Source organism: Belonocnema kinseyi, chromosome 8 (assembly GCF_010883055.1).
Source record: "Belonocnema kinseyi isolate 2016_QV_RU_SX_M_011 chromosome 8, B_treatae_v1, whole genome shotgun sequence".
Classification (NCBI taxonomy): Eukaryota; Metazoa; Arthropoda; class Insecta; order Hymenoptera; family Cynipidae; genus Belonocnema; species Belonocnema kinseyi.
This window is the reverse complement of record NC_046664.1, coordinates 131,934,417-131,942,326: the sequence shown is the minus strand read 5'-3', so window position 1 is coordinate 131,942,326 and position 7,910 is coordinate 131,934,417. Positions and strand designations below refer to the sequence as shown.

The following is a 7,910-nucleotide window of genomic DNA, read 5'->3' as shown; positions in this document are numbered from 1 at the left end:
CCGACAGGATATTTCTTGGCTCTACCATGGAACAAGAGGAGTTCCTCATCTTGGTAGGCATTGGTAGGCAAGCACCGTTGAAATTACTTAATTGCTAACCTCGGTCATGGTCAAGAGTACAGTAGCCTTTTTGTAAATTTTGCTATAGTCAATGCACCATTCATATTCTAATGCTTATGAAGCCAGCATGGACCATCGCTTGTGCGGTATTTAATTAAAACTTTGATATAGCTTTCCGTGTTCCAGTGGCCACTTAAAACATTACGGTAAATCTTGCCGATAAAACATGGCGTCATTCGGGCCAATCAAACAATGTTCAGTAGGGCGAAAGCGCATTCATCGTGAACCATGTCACACTAAGATTCTGAATTATATTCTATTCATTAGTGAAGTAGATATTTTATTGTGTATTTACTTAGCGTATGTTTTGTCATTACTTCTTTTCTTCCCAACTCTATTGGAGCATTCGGGAAACTCATCCACTTTTATTATTTTTGAGTGGAAAACTATCTGCCATACTTCAGGAAATATTTTGCACGCATTCATGAGTCCAAATTAATAGAAATTTGTTAAATTTTTTTTTATAGCTATAACTAGAAAGACCATGTTATAATACTGAACACGCCTATCAGCAAGAGACGCATCAAGAGATGAGAATCCGATTTCCGTGTTCCCGCGGAACCCGGTAGGACGCCTTGCCAGAACACCGGCGGCGAGACAGTAAAAACGACTCACAGAGAGCCAAACAATCAGTCGGGAGCGGCAAACCGGTTCCACCATGTTGCCTGCGCTCGGATAAATGACTGGTCCCTCTGTCATCTGGACTCCTGGGGAATTCGTACTGAGCCCAGAGACCGAGGTGAATAGTGACCACCTGGAGCACCTACGACTGCTTACTGATTTGACCATGCTTACATGATAAATTAGTTACCCCTCAAATCAACCATAACTAGTAAAAAATATCATTACAGCCATCAAAAACAGAACAATTTATTAGATAATTCAAAATTATTTTGTTTTATTTTTTTTATTGGATCTTTTAAGTTTGTAAACAATTGCCACAATTCAGAACTAAAATAAATGATATCGGGGCCAAACTTTTCCCTTTTACACTGACTTCATCACTCATGCATTTCTTTGTGCTCGCGGTGTCTACCTGAAATTAAATTTTTTTAACTTTCTAATTTTTCATCCAGTGATATGAGTAACTTTGTCAATCCAGGCCATGGATAGGTAGGGCTGTGGGAAGCTGCGTATTTACAGGCAAGTTATTGGCTTGTAATTCTCAGGTTTAGACGAGTTGTCCATCTTTGAGAGGAGCACTCAACGTCATTCTACCAACCAGTCCGGAATAGGTTCTTCAGAGTTTAGATATGAGGTTAAAATTTGGGTCAGATGCTGGTAGAATAAAGGAAACTTGTTCCATCAACAGGTCTTAATACCACCTGGTCCTGGAGCGGTAAGTTCTTCATGCCTCTTAATACTTTTTTTATCACCTCGATAGTGATAGGTAGGCACTATTGCTCAGGTCTATTACTCACTCTCCGCTCTCTGGACTTTTACTCTCTGTATATGCAATATGATTTTAATCTCTGAGATACTGATTACTGTTTGTTAGCGATTTTATCATTTTTTAAAATTCTATCATTTGTTTAGATTATATTTTCAAATCTATTTTTTTCAAAAATTCAATTTCTTAAACGATTTTACTTTTGAACCCATTTTATTTTGTAAACAATTATTTAAGTTTGTTAAACATTTTATTTTTAAAAATAATATTATTTTTGAAAAATTTAACTTATTAAACAATTTTTTAATATTTCATATTTAAAATATCTAATTTAGCAATTTCATTTATTATCATTACTTGAATAATTATTAATTAACTAAGAAAATACTAATAATTGATGATAAAAGTATTCTAACTATAATTCAAATAACTTTGTTTGAAATTTAATTTTTAATTTTATGGTCCAAATATCTATAACTTTTATTTAAACAATTATCTTGTTTAAAATTTGTAATTAAAAAAAGAATTGGTTTCACCATTTTATGTTTTCTTTGAATTTATTTTTTCAACAATTGTTAAAGTTTGTGATAAATTTTATTTATTAAATAAATTTATTTTTGAAAAATTTAATTTTTCAAACAATTCATTAATTTTTTTCAATATTTTAGTTTTTAATATCTTATAGATTAATATAATTTATTATCATTGCTTCAATAATAATTAATTAATTAAGAGAAAATAATACTCTGTGATAAAAGTATTCTAATTAAAATACACATAAATCTGAATTTATGAAAATAAAATAATAATGAATTAGTCAACAATAATTCCCACTAGAGACTGTTTATCAAAATTCGAAAAAATATTATACGTGGTGATATCCAGTAAAGTTTCGTTTCCAAAAGATTCATCAGAAACGGCACATTCTGACTCACTAAGAGATCAATCTCTTGAGAAACAGCAAAGGGGTTTTACTCTTAGGATTCAGCTCCCTAGAAGAATCAAATCCTATAGAGAGTCAGTAAGTCCGATCTTTCCAGTCTTTCGATCTTCTACTGATTCCATCCATATCGGAGTGGGGGCAGAGATCGTTCAGTGAAGAATTACTCTTCTCGGGATTCGTTCCAGGCACCAACGTGCCTGCTTGAATCTTTTCCCCGATTGTTTGCAGAGGGATGACTCCGGCCATGAGGGATTGGGTGACGCCTCTTTCAAGCTACAGTTCTCCCACAGAATATATCTCCTAAAGAGCGCGTTTACAGCATCACTTTCGGCTCACTCGGGATTCACTCTCAGTCCCTGCACAGCACACGCTCTCAGCGCAGAATAGTGGGGACCCCTCACACCGTCGTCTTGCCGGACGGTGAAAGTCCCGCGTTCGTCGTCTTATTGGGCGGCTAGTGTACAAAGTTAACTGTTTATGAGGCTACAACCTAAAATCGGTCGACTGTACAAAAAATTTTAAACGGAATGGAATCGTTTTGTTGCTTGGAACCTCCTAAATAATAGTTTACAGAATACTTTTTTTTATATGTAATGTAATTGTTCAGAAACAAATTTTTAAACAATAAAAAACAAACTTTTCGGAAATTTACGCAAGACGTTTATAGTTAGGGTGCTCTTCTGGACATCTTAATCTAAAGTCACCCCGTAGAAGTTTTAGTACATATACATGCATTGGTGGCGGTTCGACTACAATTCGTACGTATTAAAAATTGTTCAGTCTTCAAGAACAGGATGCTTTGTTTTGTATATTATAACAATGTTTTGTATTTGTTACATAACAGTTTTAGAACTGAAATAGAACTGTTAATAAATTACTACAGAACTCACAATAAGGAATTGTCACAGAACATTCGTAACAGAGATCTATAATTGTTCTACAGTTGTTACAGAACGCGCGACAGAAATCTCTAGCATTGTGCTAGGTGCTTCGCAGAACGTTTTTATGGGTGGATTCTAGAATTAATGCCGAATTGTTACAGAACGTGTGTCTCACAGCGTTCTAGATCTGTTACAGAATTGGACATAGTTTTTTGGATCACAAGGTTACTCGCTGCTTATAAATCTGTTACTTATCTGTACCAGAACATGTCTCTTGGTATTCTAAAACATTCACAGATCTGCTCTGTAACCTCGTTTGCTACGTGCAATTCGACAAGTAACCGTTTACCCTAAATCGACCATTAAATAAAACACTTTTAATCCCTTTTTCAATCTGCACATTAGGCTATTCTTATTTACTGTTTTTTGAATAATAATTATGTTAAAATCATTTAAATATACAGTATTAGTCATTTTACGCTGTCAAGATTTACTGTTACACAAGTAGGTGTGACGAAAAACTAACTTTCTTAAATTTTTTATCATGCTTTTTTTTATTTATGCGAATTCGATGCTCTTTAAACGACTTCTGGTGCGTTAAACGAAAATTGTGTTTTTAATTCATTTCAGGTTACGTTTGACAGCTCGCAGCTACTTTAAAAAAAAATTGGAATATAAATATTTTCGCTGCTTAATTGAAGATTCAAAATAGAAGGACAGCAAAAGCATTCCTGGGTATTGAGATTTTTAAAACCTTTGAATGCCAGCCTTCTTACGCGGATCGATATGGTTCGGAGGTTTTTTCAAATCTGTAGGAAATGTGAATGTAAAAATGCAATCCAGATCTGCTCGATGAATTTAAATGCACAATTTGAACAGCAACTGTTGAGTATCCAACATTTTCTCCATTTTTGGGTTCATTCTGAAAATATATATCATAGCATTCTTACATTGCAGGAGAAATTTTTTGTCATTGTTTTTTTGGGACGAAAAAACCTCAAAAGTAGAAAAAATTACCGGGATGACTTTTGCTAATATATACGTCATTTTGCAATAGTTCCAAACTGAGAGTTCAATAAAAGCTTAGCGTAAATAAATTAGAGGTGAACTGAAATAAAATGAACTTCCTACAGTAGGCAGTACATGTTGTTACTTTACGGAGGACTAACCTGAAACGAAGGTAGCATGGAGCGCGATACGAAGAAGAGCAGATAGCCGATGTATGTTTCGTAGTGGAGGAGAAACGTGCATGCGACATGTATACTTTTCCTCTAAAGAGTGATCTGTGTCAAGTGTGCGCCATGAACACATAGGTAATATTTTTTGGAACAGTGTAATTTACGATCTCGATTACCGATATGCAAGAGTTTTTGTTTTAGCTGACAACACACCACATATTTTAGCTGTAAAATTATATGCCGGAGATTTGTTTCTTGATTGTTGTCAAAATTTAATGTATTAATTATTGTTTATAATAGTGTCCAATACTTTTTATAGCTATATCGGTTTCTGTTGAAAGTGCTAAAAGTGTGAAAGACGAAAATAATAGAAGCATCAGATAAAATTGGTTGGCGGTAAGAATAAAAAATAAATCGTCGTTGTTTTTTCTTGAATAATTAACGTACTTTTTGTGTGTATGTGTTTTATTTTTAAAGCGTAATAATCATGTTGACCTGTTGTAAAATTTTAGATTTAGGAGAAAAAAAAACGGATGCAGGTAAAAATTAATTTGAATTTGAATTCTGCTGAAAAATAATAAAGTGCTTATATACACATTTAAAAGTTACCACCAACTTCCCGTTGGCTACTAAAATAAGTACCGCCTCCTTCCTGCGTCTAAAAATCTCCCCACGGGAACAGAAAAAGTGCAAATCCTATCAACTTATTAAAATTTAACGAAAGCATTTATTTAAATTATTTTTCCTTATTAAAACTTTTTATAACTTATAAATTCGAAAAATATCCAAATTTATATTTATTTATATTTTAATAATTTATTTAGACGCCTTAAAAAATGCACCAAGGAAAGCTATTCAAATGTGTGAATTTAAATAATTTTAACTCAAAAGAGTGAGAGTTGTCTATTCCACGCTTATTATCGGGTACTGCACATACCAGAGATATCCGCGTTCCGACACCACTGATAGCATCATATTTTGCTTGTGTATGTTAGAGGCCCTTAGGAAGAAGGGATTAAGCTTTACCATTGCTATCGTAGAATTGAAAAAGTTTTCCTTTGTAAATTTTAATGTCTATTATACCTTCGCCTTCCTAACGTGGACGACACTGAGAGGGCTGGCCATTTGGAGGAAGCATGTAGACAATTTCGCACTAAATAAATAATGCCTGCTAAGATTTGAAATTTTACAACTGTAAGAATTCATGATATGACTATACGCTATTTGTATGTATCTAGTTAACTGTTTGAGATAAAAATGGACAACATTTTCAGATTTTCCATCCGAAGTACATATGTATGTATTGCAGGTAAATAATACAAAGATATTCATATAAACAAGTGTATTATCACATAACAAATAAATACCATGAAGATAAATAATGTAAATAATTTTTCAAATTTAAAGAGGATCAGTGACGACCTTTGGGAGCCTTACGGTGGCTTTGGAATGATGAGGATTTTAACTGTAAAGGTCAAAACGACCCTAGTCTTCTAAGAACCAGAATATGGCATGTAGGACATATTTTGAACAACGCCTTATTATGCCTATATACAAGTTGTTTTTAGGCGCTATTTTCTTCAGGGAGGTGCAGCTATAGAGTCTAAAGCTAATACAATTACAGGAAACTCAATTTTTCTCTTGCGGATTGAAGCTTGGTGGAAGAACGTGCAGGTTTGAGTATAGTAGAACTGTCCTAGAGGACCGGGTGAATGGAATGGATACGCTACAGCATATCCTTAATGACTACGTGCAATTTCCAAATTAAAATCTAGAAATGACTGACAGCGCGCGAGGTGGCGACTGCAGAATTAACGGTCATGTCTTTTAAGTGAACCTCTGTAGCTACGCATATAAAAAGTTAAAAAGTAATTTTTGAAAGAGATATTTACATTCGTAGGTACTTTTTTGAAAGTCGTATTGTTTTGATCTTGTTATGGCAGTTGCACCGAACTTTATTTCTTGAATGCCTCGGTTTTAATTCCGTTTTATGGGGATAAGTAAGGAAAAGGATGCAAGAGTTTGTTGTGTGGTTAATTGTAGAAATTCAAGAAAAATGCTCCACCTGGCACATCACTGAAGTTAGCCTTATCACACTACCTTTAATGAATCCTGATCAATTTGAATGTAATTCTTGTACACGATAAACATGACAGGTCCCAGTAAACCCGGTAATAAGCGTAGAATAGAGAAAAATTAATATTTCCAGATTTCAGCCCAAACGTGAGAATTATTCTATTATTTTGAAAGCGATATTCCCGACCTTCTTTGTGCTCCTGTATTATATTTTCCATATAAGGTAAATGGCAACAAATCGTGCTTTGTTTTGATCGTGGTATCAACAGGCAAGGTCTTCGCCTCCGCTAGACATATTTTTAAAACAAGTTCGGGGACAACTGAAAAATCCCGAAAAATAAAATTCCCGACGCTGTAAAATTCCCGAATTAGAAAATTCTCGATTAATCAAATTCGCGAATAGTAAAATTGTCTAAAAATAAAAATACCGATATGGAAAATTCCCAAATAATAAAATACACGTAAAATAAAATTACCGAAAAATACAAATATCGAATTGGAAAATTGCCGAAAAATAAAATTCACCAATAATGAAATTGCCGAAAAATAAAAATACCGAATTGGAAAATTCCCGAATAATAAAATTTTCGAATAGTAAAATTTCAGAATTATAAAATTCCCGAATTGCAAAATTCCCGAATAATAACATTCTCGACAGTTTATAATATTACCGAATTGAAAAATTCACAAATATCAAAATTCCCGACATTTTATAATATTACCGAATTGGAAAATTCCCGAATAATAAATTTCGCGACAGAAAATGGCCGATTTATAAAATATCCGAATTGGGAAATTCTTTAATCTTAACAATTAGAATTTTTTATAAATATATTTTATTGATTACAAATACAACATTAGTATTTGAGAAAATACAAAAAGCGTTCGCAAAAATAAAATTTTAAATGAATATAAATATATATAAATTTATATTTCGAGTCTGTTTGAAAAGCGTTACAAGGTACGTAGAAAATTTAACGAGATTTTTGTTCCAAGCGCACGTTTTCAAAAATAGGGAAGACGATACAAAAATTTAATTCTAAAAAATACAAAAAGCGTTAGCAAAAATTGAATTATAAATTAATAAATAAATATATATATCGAGTTTTTATTTGAAAAGCTTTGTAAGGTACAGAGAAAATTTAGGGATAATTTTTTTTCTTCCAAGCGCACGATGTTACAAATTTGGTAGGTGATGCAAAATTTAATTCTTCTTTCAAAGAAAAAACTATTGCTTACATTTTTACGCTTTCCGTGAAATGTGCTTAATGTTTTTGAATAACAAAAATAAAAAAAGCTTTCGCAAAAATGTAATTTAAAAA

The 7,910-nt window shown here is 32.9% G+C and overlaps 1 protein-coding gene across 2 annotated transcripts in view; it reads left to right on the top strand.

Moving 5' to 3' along the window:
* The first annotated feature begins 4,581 nt into the window (after positions 1 to 4,581).
* Positions 4,582 to 7,910, top strand: part of LOC117178127 — a 406,121-nt gene continuing 402,792 nt past the window's right edge. For both annotated transcript variants that reach the window (XR_004467801.1, XM_033369384.1), the window contains exon 1: positions 4,582 to 4,647. The gene's annotated coding sequence lies outside the window, so the exon portion shown is untranslated. The remainder of the gene's footprint in view (positions 4,648 to 7,910) is intronic.